Below are 21,133 nucleotides of genomic sequence, written 5' to 3'. Positions count from 1 at the left end.
GGAGATGGTGACACCTAGTCCCTCCTCTGCACCCTCATGCTTATGATGATACTGTAGGATCCTTCCAGAACCACAGGACTACCCATTCTGTCCCCTTTAGACATTGGGACCCATGGACAGGAAGGCACATTTCCTTGGAGACAGGTCTTTTGAGTCAAGACTGCATGCATTTGGCTGCAAAGCAAAAGCTCTCTGCACCCTGGGGCTTGTGGTCCAGGGTCCAGGGAGGTGAGAGGCCATAGCCTCCTTGGCAACAGGCAGGGGTCCCCAAGCAGGGGTCCCCAGCAGGCCAAATGGCCACACAGGTGCCCCCCTCCTTATAGTCAGCCCATGTTTCCGGGCCTTTGTGTCCCCATTGGTGACAGGACAAAGCTCCTTGTTCTCTGCTTTCCTGGGAGAGTTGCCATGCCAGGACCATGGCCAGGGAGCAGGATGCCTCTGCCATACAAATTAGACCTGCAGCTTGGTTCTGCCAAGATCTGTGGGGCTGATGATCTCAGACCAGTGTGAATGTGTGTGTGTGTGTAGGGCGGAGGGTTTGCTCTGCAGGGCCACAGAAATGGCAGAGGACAGCTGTGCTGTTGTCGTGGGGACTGTTCCTTGCTGCAAACTCAAAGTCTGAGGAGGTGTGCTCAGCATAGTCCCTGTGAGGGATCAAGTAATACACTCACATGCTTCAAACCTCAAGATGAAGAGAAAAAAAAAAAAAGCTTTGAAAACTTTAGAGCCCCTACTACCTGGCTCTCCTGTGCCCCCAGAGGAGCTTGCACAGGCTTTTGTGATTCTGACACTATTACAGCAATACAAACCAGAATGAATGGGAATATGTATTCTACTCTCTGCTCTTTTCATGCAAGAAAGATCTGGAATTTTCACTGATTTCTTTTTAAACATAGCAGCCTGTCCTGGAGGCCTAGAGAGCTATGCACAGCTATGATACTTTGTGGTGAACTCTGGGCTTTTAAATGAAGACTTTGTGGGTAGGAATTCGAGGTGAACTTTTGTGGGTATGTCTGTTTTTTATGACCCCTTTCTCTCACCATAGCTGTGCCCTCAGCCTCGCCTCCTAGAGACTTGCCTGGGCTACAGGTCATGTGGTCCCCATTTTCTTTTTTTCTTTTTTTTTTTTAGATTTATTTATTTATTTATTATATGTAAGTACACTGTAGCTGTCCTCAGACACTTCAGAAGAGGGTGTCAGATCTTGTTACAGATGATTGTGAGCCACCATGTGGTTGCTGGGATTTGAACTCCTGACCTTCGGAAGAGCAGTCGGGTGCTCTTACCCACTGAGCCATCTCACCAGCCCCCGGTCCCCATTTTCTAATTTTTTTCTTTAATGTATATGGGTGTTTGCCTGCATATATGTCTGTGTACCTTGTGGGTGCCAAGTACCTGTAGAAGCCAGAAGAAGGTCTTGGATTCCCTGGGATTATAGTTACAGACAGTTGTGAGCTACCATGTGTATGTGGACCAGAATCAAGCCTGGTCCACAGCAAAAGTGGCAAATACTCCTAACCACTGAGCCACCTCTCCAGCCCTTCTTTGATATTTCCCAGTTGTGTACTTACATTGTGTGGTTTTGAATGGGAGTGGCCTCTCAACAGGCTCATGTGTTTGAATGCTTGGTCGCCAGTTGGTGGAACTATTTAGGAACGATTAAGAGATATGACCTTGTTGGAAGATGTATGTCACAGGGTAGACTTTTAAGTTTTAAAAATGCACACTATTCCCAGTTAGCACTGTCTGTCTGATGGCTGTGGTCTCGACATGTAAGCTCTCAGCTACTGCTCCAGCATCATTCCTGCCTGCCTATTGCCATGTTTCCTGCCACAGTGGTCATGAACTTGCCCTCTGCCAACAAAGCCTTTCTTCCCTCAGTTGCCTTGGTACTGTGTCTTGTCACAATTTAAAAGTAACTAAGACAGCACCCCTTGATGGTACTTCCTTTTGACTCTCATAAGCCTTCCGATCCTACATCCATAGAGAAGCTGCTGTGGCCAGCAACTGTTGTCAACATTATGCACACATCTATGAAGAGCCCCACCTGGGCTGGGTCTTCACTGTCACAGAGTAAGCTAAACCCTAAGGGGCTGCCAGGGTTGTCACTGCTCTTCCCTCCAGCCATGACCTGCCAGCTTCGTTAGGCCAGATGCTTTGGCTCTGCCTCTGGCATGAAGAAGACATGGACAGAGACCAGCTGTGCTGAGGGCCACAGAAATAAAAGCAGATGGAAACATTTGTTCAGAGTCTCTGGGATTTGGGGACATCAGTTACCATAGCACAGCAGTGTAAGCTGTGTGTGGAGCAATGAGCTGTGCAGAAGAAACTAGTGCCAGGCTAAGTATGGTCTCTGCCCCACTGAGAACCAAGGAATAAATACTGCCTTAACAGGGGAGGTGGGAGCCACAGGGTTAAGGCCACAAGGATGGAGAATCGTGTTCTCAATAGGCTAAAACTGTGAGATGCCAATCAGATCTCCCGATGGCATGGTCAGGTGTGTGGTTGGATGTATGATCCCACCACCAGAACAAGGTTTAAGGTGGACATGGACAATGTATGGAGCTCAGATGGAAGGTTAGGAGCCAGGCACTGGGGAGGGAGTAGGTATCCCACTCAGCCTCCAAACACAAGGACTGGAAGTCCACAGAAGTGCTCGGAGGGGAGACACTGCTGGAGGTATCCTGCTGTGATACATGGAAAGACTGTGTCCTCAGAGTCCAGACTGCCCTCAAATTCATGATCCCCCCTGCCTCTGCAAAGCTGCTGAGAAATCCAGGTGGTACCACTTGACCTAGGATGTTTTAAGCTACCCAAAGAGAAACTCCAGATAACCAGGAGCTTGGAGACTTGGAGGTCTGCGTAAGCCTTGCTTCACAGCTGACCCGAGAGGACACTGTAAGAACCCGGGAGTGGGCTGTGATGTGGATTGCAGTTCCCTTCTGTTTATGTCACATGGATTGTTTCCCAGGTTCAGCAATGAAGTGCACAAATTCAAAAACTCAGTAACCCGATTTAAAGGAGTCTTAATTATACCTATGGTACATAAAAATATGCAATAAGATGGAGGACTCTGGTATGAGATGCAAACTCTCACTTAGCTTGCCTACCATGCCTAAGGCAGATCTGATTCTCTCTCTCATTCTCTCTCTCTCTCTCTCTCTCTCTCTCTCTCTCTCTCTCTCTCTCTCTCTCTCACACACACACACACACACACATTCTCTCTCTCTCTCTCTCTCTCTCCCTCCCTCCCTCCCTCTCCCTTCCCCCTCTCCTGCCTCCTCCCCCCTCCCCATCTCTCTCCCTCCCCTACCCCCTCTCCTGCAACAGATAAGAAGTAGTGGGGTGTAGTGGAGTTAAGCAGCCCGGCACAGAGGCACAGAGCACTGGATTAGAAGTCTCCGTTACCGAGGCAGGCCAGTAGCACACAGAACCCAGCAGCGAGCCCCGGGCTTCCTCTAGTGGCCAGAACTGCCTAGTGTGCCCACTGTAGCTCACCTGACAGGGTGCTGTGCCTGGCAGGATGTCCCCTCCCATCTTTCTCCAACATCCTAGTAAGGCTTTGGCCGTATCTGGAAATGCCTCTGGCTCTGCTGTGAGTGAACAAAGGACTAATGTGCACAAGCAAGCCGACCAGAGCCTTGAAGAGCATTCTCAGTAGGTCATGATCTGATGGGAATTGTGAGTTTAGGGGACGCTAGGGTTAGAATGGAAATTTTTTTGGCAATGAAATTATTTTAAAAACAAGACCTAGCCAAGGTTTTATGAAAGCCAAACACATGTGGGCTTGACCTCTACCACACTGCAGGTTTGGTTCCAAATCACAGTAGTAAAGGGAACAGCATGACGAGTGCTGTGACTGTGTTAGTGACTGTCATCTGTTAAGGACAGCTAAGATGAATCGCCATGTCTTCTTCTCATCTTGCCTTTGTTTTTAGTGGGTGTGTAGCTACTACACATATGCAACACCAGCATCTCCTCTGGTGCTGCCCCCTCTCCATGTTCTTCCAGTCCCTCCTACCTTGCTTCTTGGTCTTAGCCTTATTGTCTTGCCTTGCCAAGGGATCAAGACAGAAGTGTCATTCTGAGGCCAGGATATAAGAGGACATAGCTCCTGCCAAGGTCTCCCAACAGTGGCTCAATGAGGAGTTTGCTGAGGTTCCCAGTGATAGTAGCTCAGCTACTTCAAGGCATCCAGTCAGTTCCAGTTAACTGGCGGCCCCACCAGCCTTTGACTGCCACCATATAAGCAACCCACAGAAGAGCAAGTGTGTGCAGTCCTCCCTACGGGCTTTTACCACCATGTTTAAAAAGCAAGAGTAGACATCTAAAGAAACTGCACAAAGCCACAATCTACTAGCCAAGATCTGGTGTCCTCAGAGCAGAGATATGTAGCCCTCCTTTAGAGAAGCAGCAGGCACGCTCAAGTCACAATAAGACCAAAGAACATTGATGGGGTACCAGTACATACAGGAGTTGCTTGTGTGTCCTAGCAACCACTCTTTAAACCAAATGAGTATAGATTCATGATAACACAATTGTCCGGAAACAACATCAACTCCTTGGGTACATCCAGTTCCTGGTACAGGCCTCCAGGGAAGCTGGGAGAGGTTCCGCAATGAGCTCACTGGTAGACCTTGTGTCCTGGGAGATTTCCAGCAAAGTTGACAATGTGGTTCTGCTTTTGAAGGACTGGACATGTTCTCCTTTGCCACCACAACCTCACTGCACACTGCACTTGATATAAAACAGAAGCGGAGGTGGCTGGTCTGGGGAATCTCTAAAGGAGACTCAAGTACATGCCAATGGCAGCAACAGTGGAGAACCACGGCAATGCCAAGTGAGCGAGTTGCCCCAGCTCTGTTCGTGAGAACAGCTGACAGTGGGCAGCTCTGCCAAGCCTGTATGCTCTGAGTGCCCAGGTCACATGGGCTGATGACCTCCCAGGAGAACCTAACAGCCCTGGGGTAACACAGTCCTGACTGGCCTGGCAAGAGTTTCTAACCACCCCCTTCCTCTACAGAGGTTAGTAGATCACTGCATTCATGAGTGGCATTAGCCAAGGCAAAGGTACCTCAGCCTTTGGAAGGGAGATGCTATCTACAGGCCACACTTGTCTCTAGGGAAAACTTCCATGTGTTCACCATGTACAAATTCTAATGAGACAAAAATTAAAGAAAGGATTTTTTTTTTTTAGGATGGAGGAGACCTAGGCATGCATTTGTAGTGAGGGAGCAGGGGATGGGTATGTGTGAATTCCTAAGCAAGTGTGTGTGTGTTGCTGGAAAGGGCAGAGCCATATCAAGGACCCATTGCCTCAGACCCAGCAGAGTGGCAAAGCCTTCCCCAAGCGAGACTCTGAGGGATCGCAATGTCTCCCTCTGACTCAAGAATCAGGGTTTACAAATTATTGACCATCGGGTGCCAAGATGAGCAACAGCACTTCCTCCTTCAGGACTGCCACCTGAGACTGCTCCCCAGCAGAGACCTCCGTATGAAACTACCTAATGCTGCTTCACTGGGCCCCACCACAGCAAGCACAGCCCACCCCATCCCAGCTTTTCCGTACGTGTCTGCCCATTCTCAGATCCTGCATTGTCCCAGTCAGCTTTTCAGGACCATGACATGCAGGATGTACTGGTATGGGCTGAAGGGGAATAAGCAATGAATACAGGAGGCCCACTGCTTCCACAGTGGTGGCTTGTTTCAATGGTGGCTGAGTTCGATGGCTTTCTGCCACAGCGTAGTGATAGTGACAACAGGAGTGATCCCTTCAGGTGCCCACACTCACAGGGAACTGACTTCCTACAACCAACTACCAGCTTTGTGTCTGGGAGCAGTGCTTCACGGGAGGGTGACTTCACTGGCTTGTGCCATCTGACCAGTAATGACATTCCATAAGCCCACAGCATGGGTTCCAGGGGGAACCTATAGATTCCCACACAGGGATATGTTCCCACAGCTACCCTTCCTGGAACCGCCTTAGGCACACAACAGGAGAGCCCAGGGACTTTGATACAACTCAGTGGGTACACGCTAGTGGTTACTCAACTTGGGCTATGGGAGCCTAGCCAGGGCTGGAAACCAGAGCCTGCTGCTCTCCTCTTCCTTCCTCCCTTCTCAGCTGAGCCCCAGCTTCCCAGGCCAGCAGGACCTACCAGGGGTAAGTTGCCCTGCCTTTACTTGACTGGATCCTGCCTGCCAGTCTTCAGGGTTGGGTACAAGTGGGAGCATTACAAGTTGCTGGGACCCAGGGGGTGTTTGGGGTCATGTACCTATCTGCAGAGTGACTGAGTTCATCTTCCTGCAGACAGGCCTTGGTGATGTGGAGACCAAGGTGAACTAACAAATGTCCCTTCCTGGGATCTGCCACTGGAGGGAGAATCCTGAATCAGGCAGCTCATAAACAGCCACAGGACATATGGGGACTCCCGTCCATGTGCCTCCATGGCTGCCTTTGTTCTCCCCCAAGCTCCCTTTGCTGAGGAGAAGTAGAAGTCTGAAGAGCTATCTGCCGGGTTTTTTTACTCAGGCCCTACATCCAGGTCCCCTCAGTCAGGAGAGGCCAGAACAGACTGAGTGACATAACCCAGGATTCAATACCTCAGGGGCTTGTTTCCCTCCTGCTCTAAATCTCAGGTCCTGGCTCTCCAGGACAGTGCCCTTCCAAGCAAGGGATCACCCATTGCAATACTCTGTGACTCCACTGTCTGTCTGTGCATTAGAGGGAGGGAATTAGAGAATTCTCAACATTAGCCCTGACTTCTCAAATGCTTCAGCCCTGAAGGGACCTTCTCAGAGCCGCTGGCAGACTATGGAGAACAAAGAAGGGTTTCCAGGGAGATGTGGGAATGCAGTTGGGCACTTGGGGTTGCAAACATCTCCCCCATCACTACCCCACATACAAAATAAATATGTTAATGCCTCATGGGACTCAAGAAAGAGACAGGGCATGCCTGTGGAGCTCTGGTGGTCAGGATAATACGGCACATAAAGGGCACTGAGTCACCAGCCCTGTAGCTCTGGGACAAGTCCAAGTAGAGATGGCTGACTGGACTGTCTAATAGGACCTCATTCTGACTATGGATGACATCTGTCTAGAGGCCTTTATCTAACAGCTTTCTGTGGGATCAGTCTCATGAGAAGCTGGCTAGTCCCTTTCAGCATCTCTCATCTCTGTGGAAGATGGGGTGGGCAGAAGGAGCCATCTCTACCTATAGGGTAGGTTTGCTCATCTAATCAGAGATGGTGGATGGGCCTGAACACAGACTAGCGAAGGAAAGGGCCATACACTCTGAGAGGAACAGTTAGGAAAGCCACCGTGAGGAAGGAGCTGAAGGGTGACTGGCACTCATGGAAAGAGTTCTACGGGAACAGTCACCTTCATGAATGACATATAACTGAGAAGGAGTAACCATGAGGCTTGTCACAACATCCTGGAGAGAGAGCCTGGGACCTGGGAATATGCTGAAAGGATAATGAAGCAGGAAGAGAAAGCAGCCTGCCTCCATAACAGTGGGCCCTGTGGTTGGCTCTTCATCCCATGGAACCTTCTTGGGAACCATTTGAAATGAGTCTATATGTCCAGGGCCTGGAAAGTCCTACCTGTTGGCTGCCTTGACTGTGGAGACCTTCCACTCTGCTGACTGACCCCTTGCTGGGACACCAGGCAAGCCCTACACTGAGGCAGAGCCTTTGCACCTGCAGGGGCTGGAAGCTGACTAGTACAGTGTCCCTAAGCCAGACCACAGGGACAGCCACTGTGCAGGAAAGGTCTCCAGGAAAGCAAGGTGACTTTCCACAGGCCGTTCCATCTCCTCCCCAACAGGCCTGATTGGAACTGAGCAGTACACAGGGCAAAACCCTACAAGTGGCTACATAATGTCAGTTAAATAAGGCTTCTAGATCTTACCAGAATGGTCTGGAAGGAAAACTGAGATGGCTACAGGTCAGGGCCTTCCTGAGAAGCTGAGGTTCTCCATGAATCTGCAGTGAAGTGTAACTCTCCCAGCCCTTCACCTGCGTGTGTGAGTGTGCACGCTCACAGGCTGTGGTGGGGCATGGAGGTCAGAGGACGACAGCTTCTCTCCTTCCACCTCATCCAGCATTGGTACTGTCACCCGCTTCTTCCCCTGGAGTTTTGCTGTCCTCTTCAGCAGATGAGCCCAACCAAGATATTCTCTCTCTCTCTCTCTCTCTCTCTCTCTCTCTCTCTCTCTCTCTCTCTCTCTCTCTCTCTCTCTCTCTCTCTCTCTCTCTCTCTCTCTCTCGTGTGTGTGTGTGTGTGTTCTTTAGAGAGGCCAGAGAAGCCATATGGTAGGATCACCCATCTTGTACTAACACGAAACACAGATAAAGGAAACCTACCATTCATCCACCTTTCCATCCACCCACACACCCATCTGTGTAGTCCTCCTCCTCCTCCTCCTCCTCCTTCTCCTCCTCTCCTTCTGCCTTCCCCTCTTCTATCCACCCATCCAACTATGGAGTCACTCATCTTTACATCCATTCTTACACTCACCCTCTATCCCTACCTCCCTTCTATCCATCCCTCCACATCTATATACACATTTCTTCCTCCCTCCCTTTCTCTTTATTCCAGTTCTGATTATTTAATTTATCTATTTATTATTCATTTAGTCAACTTGACATAAGCTAGAGTCATCTGGGAATAGGGACATCACTTGAAGAGATGTCTCCATCAGATTGGTCCAGTGCAGCCAGTGCTAACCTGGGCAACGTGGTCTGGGATCGTATGAGAAACAGCTGAGTAAGTCACAGGGAACAAGCCAATAAGCAATGTGTTCCCCGTGGCTTCTGCTTCAAGTCCCTGCCTTGGGTTCCCACTCTGATTTCCCTTTTGGACTGGGACTGGAACTCATAAGCCAAATAACCCCTGTCCTCCAACTTGCTTTTGATCATGGTGTTTTATCAAAGCAATAGAAAGCAAGCTAGGCTACTTGTGCTATTTGGCTGTCTGCGCATTCATGTATCTGTCCATCTATAGATGTGTGTGTGTGTGTCCCCTTCTTTAAATGCCCCCATTTATTTATCCTTCCACCCACCCATATATCCTTTCTCTCCTGCTCTCCTAGTTAAGGAGTCGGGAAGACTATTCCTGAAACTGTTTGTGGATGCCTCTGCCAACAACAACCCATCCTTCCTAGAAACTGGAGAGACTGCAAATTCTTTCTTTTCTTATACATCTAACTTCACCTTCTTAGTTGAGTCCTTTCCTGTGGCTTTTAAATTCATACATTCCCTCCTTAAGCCCATTCCCCCTCCCAGACACCCTTTGCTTACCTTCTTCTCCTAAGCTAGACCCTTCAAACTTGTTCAGCCTCTGCACTAGCTCTGCCCATCATTGGAACACAGTTCCCTCTCTGAAGTTCTAGAGGACCTACACCAGCCCTCAGGCTGCCACTTTGTCCCCAAGCCTGACATGCTGGCCTCCTGTATTGCTCACACACCTGGTTGCACAGAGCCCCTGAATTCACTCTGCCCACACTGCATGCTGTAGACCTCAGCTGACTATGCTGCCCAGTGTCTTTTGCCTAGCAGGTGGCTTCCAGCTAATTCAGCCATTGGGAATCCCTGGGTACAAGGAAGAGGGAGATAAATGGGTAAGCCTGCCTCCCAACTACATCAAGGGCCAGGTAAATGCTATACCACAGAGCCACATGCCAGGAATCAGTCTAGGTCTGCCTGCCCCTTGTCCTTGAGCTTCCAGCCTTGTGGGTGGGGTTGACTCTGTTCTGTCCCTAACTCTACCACACACACACACATACCTGTCACTGCAGGATCACATGGCCTGTCCCCATTTTGTCACTGGGGTTGGACTTCCTCCTGACCCTGAGGGCATTCCCTGTGCTATGTCCATTCCTAGCCCTCCCTGGGCATGTGCCTGAGGACTGACCTGTCATGCCTGTGCCCACAGCTGAGTCCAACAGAAAGTCCTGGCTAATCAGAGGAGAGAGGGAGAGAGGTGTGTTGTTAGGCTGGCTGCCATCACTGTAATAAAGTAATTGACTGATAAAGAGAAAGGATTATTTCACCTCATTCCTTTGGAGATTTCGGTCAGTGATCACTTGGCCCCTTTGGCCCGGGGCATAGGAGAACAGAGAGCTTACATCGTGAGACAGGGAGCAGAGGGGAGAGATGGGCACCAGGGTCCCGCAATCATCTAGACTTCCCACAAGGGTCCACCTCATAAAGGTTCCCACTCCAATGATGCCACTCTGAGGACCAGGCCCTGAACACATCCTGTAGCAGGACAGGAGGTATCCCCTGTGGTTACAGTGTCACTTGGATATGGCCACCCACATGCTGTCCTCTGGGTGCTGCTAAGGCTCCAAGTTTCTTCCCCTAGGAGGGCTTGGGGTCTGGGGACCATAACTCTGTGGTGGGGTGCTGTCCTGGGCTCCTGTGATGCCGCTATTTCTTGTCCATACTTTCCAGGTCCCTGCCTCTACTCCTACATGGATTCTTGACTGTTTCTGCTCTAAGGGCAGCGATACAAAGTCACATGGATCCTTTATGATTTTTTGGTTTTAATGCCAAATGGTTTGTTTGTTTGTTTGTTTACTTGATGAATGAAATTAAGGTGATGATCAGGGGAGATTGTTCTTTTTTATTTTTGTTTTGTTTTGTAAGACAGTGTCTCCTGTAACTCAGGCTACCCTTGAACTCTCTAGGAAACAAAGGGTGACTTTAAAATCCTAGTTCTCCTGCTTCCACATTAGTATTTCCAAGCCTCTAGTTCTACCACATTCAATGAGTTCACTATTATGTAGTCATCCCCTAAACCCACCATCATCCCCTCCCTCATCCTCCATCATTCATATCCAGCCTCCATCATCCCCTCCCTCATCCTCCATCACCCCTCCCTCATCCTCCACCACCCCTCCCTCATCCTCCATCATCCCCTCCCTCACCCTCATCATCCCCTCCCTCACCCTCCATCATCCCCTCTCTCATCCTCCATCATCCCCTCCTTCACCCTCATCATCCCCTCCCTCACCCTCCATCATCCCCTCCCTCACCCTCCATCATCCCCTCCCTTACCCTCATCATCCTGCCTCCACCATCCTGCTCTACCCATCACCAGGCGTTTCTGGTTCCCAAATAATGTCACCCACTTTAAACACCAACCTCCAAGACTCCCCAGTCCCAGTGCTCCCCACACTCCCTTCTGATTGCCCTAGGGACTTCACCTATGAGGAATCGTTAGGTCCTTTTGATTCCTGTGTATTCCTGTGTACTTCAGCTAGTTTGACTTAACCTCATTCGGTAAATTCAAGACTCAATCCTTGTCATCACTGGTCTGGTTTTCTGCCTTTTTAAAGTCTAAATTATTTCTCTTGATTTTTTTTTTTTTTTTATGAACAGAAATGGCAGTTGAGAATAGATGCTTCTCGAGGATTGTCTTACAAAATCAGAAGGTCTGGTTACCACTGGAACACAGTGTCCAGTGACACAGCTGACCAGGTGTCCCTGACCTTTCCAGCTTCTCCACTGCTGTCTAGTGAGCTGAGCTTCATCCCTCCCAGCTGACCCCGCCCCTCCCTGCACACACCTTGGACCTTCTCTCTGTTCCCTGGCTGGGAAGTCCTCATTTCCTCCTGATCCAGTTCACTTGCCACACCTGCGATCTAGGCTTTCTTAGCAATCCTCTCTCCTTTGACTTCAGCTGAGCTCTCCTCATCATCTCCCCTGGGTTGGGGAGGCAGCACCTGCCTCTCTGGGTCAGCCCATGGAGATCATGTGTAGACCTTGCTCTCCTGGGCACTGAGATATTAGGGTTTGGCCTGACAATGCCCACAGGCTCCACCCAAGGCTGCAGAGGTATGGTGTGAAGAGGGCCTTGAACTTCCAGATCACACCTCATCTCTCTCCCGGAAGAATGACACTGTGGTTTCAGGTGCCATGACCTCTGGTTCAAGGTAGAACTAGAGTGGGGTCTGACACTAGCACCTGCTTTTACCTTCTATGTCAAAAAGCACATGTTGGGCTCTTCCCAGGGGGACATACAGTGGTCACTGTGACCTCTGGAAAAAGGAGGAGGGTGTCAGATGTGTCTCACAAGGTGGGATACAGGTTTCTGAATAGGAGGAGGGCCCCCAAAAGGAGAGAACTTTGCCCCCAAAAGAGCATTTGGGTTTGGTGATGCCCCCCTGTAATCCCACCCTCAGGAGGCTGAGCTGAGGGATCACTCCCAAGGTTTAGGCTAACCTGAGCATACACAGTGAGACCCTGTCTCCACAAAACACAACAAAGTTTGGGCCGCTTACCCTGCTCACCTTGACTTCCCTAGGTCGTAGTCCTGGCCAGGTTAATGTTTCCTCGTATCCAGTGAGTTCCAGAACCAGATGAATCATGCTTATACAACAGAAGAAAAGCTGTTCTGCCCATCTGTTCACCTGTGCTCCAGCTTCTGAGCCCGACGGCCCCTCCTAACGACTTCAGGATTAAGCAGCAGCCCTTCCAGCCCTCCATCCCCTGCCCTCCCATTCCCTCTATCCACTTACCCTCAGCCTAGAGATTGGCCAGTTCGCACTGTTCTTCCTGGGGAGCTAGCCACAGGGCCCTGCAGAGAGCTCCAGCAGTTGTCCTGGCTGTGCTTGCCCACCCATACCTGCCATGATGCTTCCTCAGCATCCTTAATAGAGATGGTAGGTTTAAGACAAAAGGGAGCATCCGCTGCTCCCATAGAAAGATCCAGAGAAGCATGGGAATATGGCATTGAGTGTGGTTTGTTTAGGACATGTGTGCCACTCCATGCAACTGCTGGGCACTGCTGGCATGGTGGGGTAGAGTGGTCATCCCCCTGAGTGTCATACAGGCTGGGACACAGGCTGGCTCTGCCACTCACTGACCTCAAACCTGTTTCTCTGTCTGCCTGTGAAGGCATGAACCCAAAATTCACACAATGTAGCTTCTGCCATTCTCCCTTTGTTAGAACCAAGTCATGATATCTAGCCTATACTCATGGGAGGAAATAAGATTCCACAGGCCCTAAAGGAGAGGTTTCAAAGATTTTCCAACTGCCACAGCCTGTGTACCAGCCCCAGTCATTGACACTTCCCCCATGCACAGAACCAACTCACCGAGCTGAGCACTATGAAGGGAACCATAATCCCATACGTAGAAGGCAGACACAGGAAGATTCCCAGTTCAAGGTCAGCCTGGGAAACCTTAGCTCAGAGAACAAACCTTCCCCCCCCCCCCATCACTTCCCTAGAGCCCATTCAACTTGCAGGAAGTGTCACAGCTGCAAGTCAGAGCTGCTTTCCACACCGAATAACAGCAAGAAGCTCAAAAGTCAGGCAAGAGCACCGACATGCATCTTGGTCAGTCCCTCAAGTGTAGCCCCTCTGGGCAGGATTGCTAGCGTAGGGACAGGCTCCCGGGGCAGGTATGCTAGCGTGGGGGCAGACCTAGGACAAGCATTCTGCTGTTGAAAGCGAATGGTGGAGGCAGTGAGGCCCAGACTTTCATTTCTGCACTTTGAGCTCCTCTCTCTGTTACCCTTCAGGAAGCGCAGCCCACATCTGCATCTGTGACACTTCTGCCAGTTAAATCTGGAGAGTCAGGGGCATCTTCTTTGGCGCTCTTGCTAACCCTGTGCATCCTTGCTGGCCTTCTCTCCAGTATATGTTCTAAAAACTTTGTGTTTCTTTTATGAACCTCATTGTGGCAGCTGATCTCCGTTGTCCATTTTATGGGATTTCAGGTCTCCCTGGAAACAAACCTCTGGCAACAACTGTGAAGGAGTTTCTAGATTCAAGTTCCATGAAGACCCACCTGCCCCCATTAAATGTGGGTGGATGGGTGGCAGCCTGGTATGGTGAGGTTCAGTATTGCATAAAAAGGAAAGAGTGAGCTGAACACAGAATTCTCCACCCTCTGCTTCCTGACTGCAGATGCAATGTGACCAGCTGGCTCACACACATGCGTTTGCTTCCACAATGGACCGGACCATAATCTCAAACCATGAGCACTGACAAGCTCTTCTTCCGTTACATTGCTTTTGTTGGGCATTTTTATAAATGAGAAGAGCAGCATAGAGGCCCCCATTACTACAGGAAATGCTGCTTGTGCCCCCTTTCTGCTCAGTGCCCTAATAGAACAGATCCCTGCAGATTTCCCTAGATCTTGTTTTGACAGTCAGCTTCCAGGCTGACCTTTGGGACATTCCGTCACCCACCCTTCTGCCAACTCCATTCCAACTGCCGAGTACAGAGCACACCAAATCCTGACATTTAATCATGCTACATACAGATTTTAGCCCTTTACCTGCAAGCATGCCACCTGGTGCTGGGTCATCGCATACTCCTGTGGGTGGCATAAGATGGATAACACTGAAACTGGAGGGTCATAAAGGAAAGTTAGAGCTTCTCTGAAGATGTGGTGTGTTAATAGCGGGAGCTTCCTAACTCAAGGAGATAGTAAACAACGCGGAAAAGTCCGTGCGTGAGTCCTGGAGGACTTTTTGAGCGACTATTATCTGCCTTGTTAAGGAAGTAGGAAAGACAACTGTTGCATTTCCTGATCTCAGAGAGCTTACAGTCTGGTAGGAGAGCAGATGCACAAGAGGGCAGGGGGCACTGAGGGTATGGCTAGTTCTCTATTGGCAGTAACTGAGAGTGGAGGGGCACAGAGGAGCCCAAGAGGCTCCTTAGGTTGTGTGGAGGGTACAATATGTTTGGGCTGAGCAACCCAGAGCCAGACATTGGCTGGCTTACCAGACACAGAGGTGCCTGCTATCACAATCCAAGGGTCTGCTTGAGGCAGAGCCAGTGCAAAGGTTGTGGTTAGAGCCAGCCTGGTGTACTGAAGAGGGGTGAAGAGCTTGAGTAAGGAGTCTCAGAGGTGGTTTGAGTGGCAGGACGGTTAATGGAGTAGTTGTGTGTGTGTGTGGGGGGGGGGAATCCTTGGGAGGGAGCCTGCAGGACAGAGCTTTGGTCAGGAAGTGATGGGCGTGTCACTGGACCCCACCCCCCACCCCATTGTCTTCTGACTTTTCTCAAGTAGGACAATGACTCTGCCCAGGGAGGGGGTCTGCGACAAGGTGGAAGGGCCAGAGGAGAACTTGAGAAGAAAACCAGAGGAGGCCGTGAAGAGGTGGTGGGAAGGGCATGGGATTCAGAATCTCAGGCCCACCAGGACACAACCCCAAGTCCACAGCAGATGGGTGACCTTGCATGTCTCAGTCACCAGCGTTGTGCTCCTTGCTTATCATGCTTGGGTGAAGGAAATGACCCAAATAACATAAATCCTGAAGGCGGGGGACTAGGCCAGCTAGGGCTTGCTCTTCCCTTCGCCTCCCTTCCCAGCTGCACTTTCCAAAGGCCCCACCTTCAACAGATTAGACCCGCCTCCTGCTTCCTGCCTCCTCGCCTCCTCACTCGTGGGTCTATGCCCATCTCCAGTCTCGGGATTGAGGCTCACTGAAGTCCCATCGCGGTCTGGTCTGGTGAATCAGCGGCTGGCTCTGAGCCGTGGGTGACCAGCTAGGCTCCGGGCATGCTAGGCAATGAACTCAACCCGGAATGGGGGATGCGGGAAGGCGGGGAGGTCTCCGACCAAGCTATGGGTACTCAGCCTTTTGAGGACGTGCCTGTCGCTGCGCGGTGCTTTTTATAGACGATGGTGGCCCATTTTGCAGAAGGGAAAGCCGGAGCCCTCTGGGGAGCAAGGTCCCCGCAAATGGACGGATGACCTGAGCTTGGTTCTGCTAGTCCACTTCCCAAATCCCTCACCCCATTCTAGGGACTAGGGAAAGATCCCCTGATTGGTCATATCTGGGGGCCTGGCCGTAGGGCCTCCTATGATTGGAGAGATCTAGGCTAGACGGGCCCTAGGACCCGCCTCTTCTCTGCCTGGAGGAGGAGCACTGACCCTAACCCTCTCTGCACAAGACCCGAGCTTGGGAGCTTGCTGCCCCTGTGCTGACTGCTGACAGCTGACTGACCCTCGCAGCTAGCAGGTACTTCTGGGTTGCTAGCCCAGAGCCCTGGGCCGGTGACCCTGTTTTCCCTACTCCCCGTCTTTGACCTTGGGTAAGTTTCTTTTTCTTTTGTTTTTGAGAGAGGCACCCAGAGCCTCTCCACTACAGGCAGCCGCTGAACCTTGGATCCGCAGCTCCTGCCCTGGGAACTACAGTTCCTGCCCTTTTTTTTTCCCACCTTGAGGGAGGTTTTCCCCAGTAGCCTCGACTGTCCTGGAACCAGCTTTGTAGACCAGCCTGGGTCTCCGGAGAGTTGGGATTAAAGGCGTGCACCACCACCCCAGGCTCATGTCCTCGGAGTTTTCTTAAGCACAGCTGAATCTTGGCTTCTGGTCTGTAAAATGTGGAGGTGTGGAGTCTTAACAGTACACCTCTCCTGAGGTTCCTGGAGAATTCTGGTCCTAGGCAGCTGGTGGTGAGTGTTGGCATTGTCCTCTGTCCATATAAGTTCTCTGTGCCCAGGAGACAGCAGGGACATATTTTACAGAGGCATTTGAGACACAGGGAAGGTGGCAGTTCACTAAGGCCTTGCAGGCTTGAGAGCTGGGTTGCTCTATTGTACCCTGTAGCCACACCCAGGATCATGGAAGTGTCTGATCTTGACTCCCTGAGGGATTTATCCACCCCCACCTGGAGCCAGGGCAAAGAGGCTATCATAGGACAGGGTCAGCCTTGAGCAGTTATAGAAAAGGGTTCCTTGTATTCTAGCAGAATGTCTGGCCATGGGGTGAACCCTGACTACCACTAGGTCTGCTCCCAGCATGGGACGGCAGCAGGCTATAGACCGAGGGCTCCTGCCACTGTTCTGCTGTCCTGACCCAGGGGCTAGAAGAAGGGACCTGCGGAGCAGGAGCCCTCTGAGTCCCTGAAGGCCCAAGGCTTCAGCAGCCCCTGGGGATGTCCCATGACAAGAAGACAGGGGTGAGAGTCTGCACCCTATAGCCTTGGGGCTCAGTAGACCCTCCAGACTCTCATTTGCTGTGTGGCCAAAGGCCAGCTTTATGTGACAGTCCTCACTCCATGTTTCTTCTTGTCCCTGAGCTGTGATAACGGCTGATCTGCAGCCATCCTGACTGAAGCCAAGTGGGGTTTTTGTTGTTTTGTTTGCTTGTGTTTTTCTCCTTTACTCTTTCTATAAATAACAGATGTTCAGAGGGAAGGGAGGCAGGTAAGGGAGCCCAGAGCTGAAATCTCAGCACTCAAGGGGCTGAGGTGGGAGGATGGAAATGTCCAGGGCAGCCTGGGCTATGCACTGAATCCCCCTTGAAAGAAAGCAACAAATACATAGAGCACACACACACACACACACACACACACCATCCTGCAGACTCACATAGACACACACAGCATACCCCAGACCCACAGACACACCATACCACAGACATACCATATCACACAGACACAAAGACAGATGCACATACCACAGATACCCACATACAATACATACACACACACATGCACACATACACACCATACCACAGACAGATAGACAAACACACACCATACTACAGACAGACACATACACCATACCATAGACACACACACACCATACCCCAGACACACAAACACACCATACCACAGACAAAAAGACACATGTACATACCACAGACACCCACATATAATACACACACACATGCACACACACACACACACACACACCATACCACAGACAGACAAACACACACACCATACCACAGACAGACACATACACTATACCATACACACACACACCATACTACAGACACATACCATAACATACCATACAATACCCCCCCCCACACACACACACCACATTACTGCTTTGGGAAATTACAGTGAGCCGCTATCTGCTGGAACATGTTGGTTCACATAACCCCAGCCAGCAACAGTTGGCTACATCCTGATGGCATGGTCTACTAACTGCAATTCACCACAGCATAAACCCACCTGTTGTCCTCTGGTCTTCCTACAGTTTATAAGGGAGACACTAAGTCAGGACTGAGCCATTTTTCATGCCCCCTGCAGAGAGTTTGACTCCACTTACTGTTTCCCAAACCTCACCAACACTGTGTATCATATTATTTTCAATACCTGTCAGTTTTACAGGGGGGAGTATGTACTGTGTTTAACACTGTATTGTTCTAACTGGTTGTGATTTGAACATTATTTTGTCTGTTGGCTGTAAGTTTTTCCTTTTAGTAAACTGCTTTATATGTGAAACTTTGTCATGTTCAATTTACATTCCACTGTTAGAGTCAGGCTTGGAAAGCCTACTGTTCACCAATATTTTCTAACAATCCTCTCTCTCTCTCTCTCTCTCTCTCTCTCTCTCTCTCTCTCTCTCTCTCTCTCTCTCTCTCTCTCTCTCTCTCTCTTTCTCTCTCTCCCCTCCCTCCCCTTCTCCTACTCCTCTTCCTTCTCTTTCTCCTCCATTTTTGAGACAGGGCTTCATGTAGCCCAGGCTGGCCCCAAGTCCTCTTTGTAGCTGGTGATGACCTTGACCTCCAATCCTCCTGCATCCACCTCCCGAGAGCTGTGCTAACAGCCTGTTCCAGTACACTTAGTTCTGTGGAGCTGGGGATGAAACTTCATGCATGCTAGAATGGATGTTCAGTCAGCTGAGCCAAATTTCCACCTTACTATATTTTCTTCTTGTCTTTGGTGTAAAAATATTTACTTTTAATCCAGTTGGACTTTTTTTGAGCAAAATGTAGGCCCAGAGAGCTCTATTTGTTCTTTTAAATTAATAATCAACCCTCAAAACTTGTTTTAAGTTTGTGGGAAAACATGAGGGCAGAATCGAGTTCCCATATGTTCACTCTGCCCATGTCATCTCCTGTTAAACATTCACCGTGCTGTGTGAGCCGATGCCAATGCATGTGATGACCTCAAATCCATGTTCTGCAGTGAGCTGTTGGCGTGCTCTTTTTGGGTGGTGTGTAAGGACCTGTATTCATCCTTGTAGTCTTAGAGCCCACGAGTGTTCTCTACCCACCACCCTCCCCTCTGCCCTGGAAACCACTGACCTTTGCACTATCTCTGGCTTATGTTCCATGATCTGAACCCCATCCTCACTGGCTTTTGCCTTGTTTTTTCCATTCACTCCCTAACCTGCATCATAGTTGCTTCCAGGATTGGTCAGTTCTAAGTAATGCTGCATGTGGAGTTTTATGTGGACATTAACTTTCTGTCCATTTGAAGAAATGCCAGTGAGGGAGTGTCCTAGTTAGGGGTTGCATTGCTGTGATGAAACCCATGGCCAATAGCAACTTGGGAAGGAAAGGGTTTAATTGGCTTATGCTTTGTCATCACCGTTCATCATCAATGGAAGTCAGGAACTCAAACATGCAGGAGCCTGGAGGCAGGAGCTGATGCAGAGGTCATAGAGGAGTGCTGCTTACTGGCTTGCTCCACATGGCTTTCTCAGCCTGTTTTCTTAAAGAACCCAGGACCACCAGCACAGGACCCCACCCACAACGAGCTGGGCCCTCCCACACCAATCACTAATTAAGAAAATGGCCATAGGCTTGCCTACACCCTGATCTGATGATGGAGGTGTTTTCTCCATTGGGGTTCCCTCCTCTTCAATGCTCTAGCTGTGTCAAACTGACATAAAAGTGGCTGGCGCAGAGTGGGTTCTAGAACCCATAGTTACAGTGAGGGGTGCCTTAGAGCAAGCATGCTTTGGGGAACTGGAACGGTGGCTTACTGGTTAAGAGTGCTTGCTGCTCTTCCAGAGGACTTGCATTCTATTCCCAGCACTGAGGCCAGGCAGCTTACAACCTCCTGAGGCTCTAGCTCCAGGGACATCCGATGCCACCTCTGGCCTCCACCAGCTTTTTTCTTTTTCTTTTTCTTTTTCTTTTTCTTTTTTTTCTTTTATTGGATATTTTCTTTATTTACATTTCAAATGTTATCCCCTTTGCCAGTCCCCCCCCCAACTCCCTATCCCATCCTCCCTCCCCCTGCTTCTATGAGGGTTGTTCCGACACCCATCCACCCACTCCCACCTCCACGCCCTGATATTTCCCGACACTGGGGCATCAAGCCTTCACAGGACCAAGGACTTCTCCTTCCATTGATGCCTCACAAGACCATCCTCTGCTACATATGCGGTTGGAGCCTTGGGTCCCTCCATGTGTACTCTTTGGTTGGTGATTTAGTACCTGGGAGCTCGGGGGAGCTGGGGGGGGGGGTTCTGATTGGTTGATAGTGTTGTTTTCCTATGGCATTGCAAACCCCTTTAGCTCCTTCATTCCTTTAACTCCTCCACTGGGGACCCCATGTTCAGTCCAATGGTTGGCTGTGAACATCTGCCTCTGTATATGTCAGGCTCTGGCAGAGCCTCTCGGGAGACAGCCATATCAAGCTCATGTCAGCAAGAACTTCTTGGCATCCACAATAGTGTCTGCTTTTGGTGACTGTATATGGGATGGATCTCCAGTTGGGGCAGTCTTTGGATGGCCTTTCCTTCAGTCTCTGCTCCACACTTTGTCTCCATATTTCCTCCATTGAGTACTTTGTCCCCCCTTCTAAGAAGGACTGAAGCATCCACATTTTGGTCTTCATTCTTCTTGAGTTTCATGTGGTCTGTGAATTGTATCTTGGGTATTCCCAGCTTCTGGGCTAATATCCATGTATCAGTGAGAGTATACCATGTGTGTTCTTTTGTGATTGGATTACCTTACTCACGATGATATTTTCTAGTTCCATCCATTTGCCTAAGAATTTCATGAAGTCATTGTTTTTAATAGCTGAGCAGTACTACATTATGTAAATGTACCACATTTTCTGTATCTCTGTTGAAGGACATTTGGGTTCTTTCCAGCTTCTGGCTATTATAAATAAGGCTGCTATAAACATAGTGGAACTTGTTGTATGTTGGAGTGTCCTTGTTATATGTTGCAACATCTTATTAGCAGGTTTGAATCGAGTTGTTGCTCTTTTGACTGAGTTTTGAGAGTTGGCTTTTCAGGTCTCTCGGTTTATGGATTCTCATCTTCTTTTCTTTTCTTTTCTTTTCTTTTCTTTCTTTTCTTTCTTTTTTTTTTTTTCGAGACAGGGTTTCTCTGTGTAGCCCTGGCTGTCCTGAAACTCACTGTGTAGACCAGGCTGGCCTCGAACTCAGAAATCCACCTGCCTCTG

At 49.8% G+C, this 21,133-nt stretch overlaps 1 protein-coding gene across 5 annotated transcripts in view; it reads left to right on the top strand.

The window, feature by feature from the left end:
* Nucleotides 1-6,143: 6,143 nt before the first annotated feature.
* The window catches only part of Aldh1l1 (aldehyde dehydrogenase 1 family member L1), a 57,537-nt gene continuing 42,547 nt past the window's right edge, over nt 6,144-21,133 (top strand). Inside the window, exons 1-2 of one of the 5 annotated variants that reach the window (XM_085840309.1) lie at nt 15,881-15,988; nt 16,090-16,424. The gene's annotated coding sequence lies outside the window, so the exon portion shown is untranslated. Of the gene's footprint in view, nt 6,164-15,870; nt 16,062-16,089; nt 16,425-21,133 lie in introns of those variants that run through there. The other 4 variants (XM_085840311.1, XM_085840307.1, XM_085840308.1 and 1 more) reach the window with 4 other exon arrangements.

The sequence above is a fragment of the Mus caroli genome, unplaced genomic scaffold (assembly GCF_978045245.1).
Source record: "Mus caroli unplaced genomic scaffold, Mus_caroli_1 scaffold_7, whole genome shotgun sequence".
In the NCBI taxonomy this organism is placed as follows: domain Eukaryota; kingdom Metazoa; phylum Chordata; class Mammalia; order Rodentia; family Muridae; genus Mus; species Mus caroli.
This window is presented reverse-complemented; position numbering and strand designations above follow the sequence as displayed.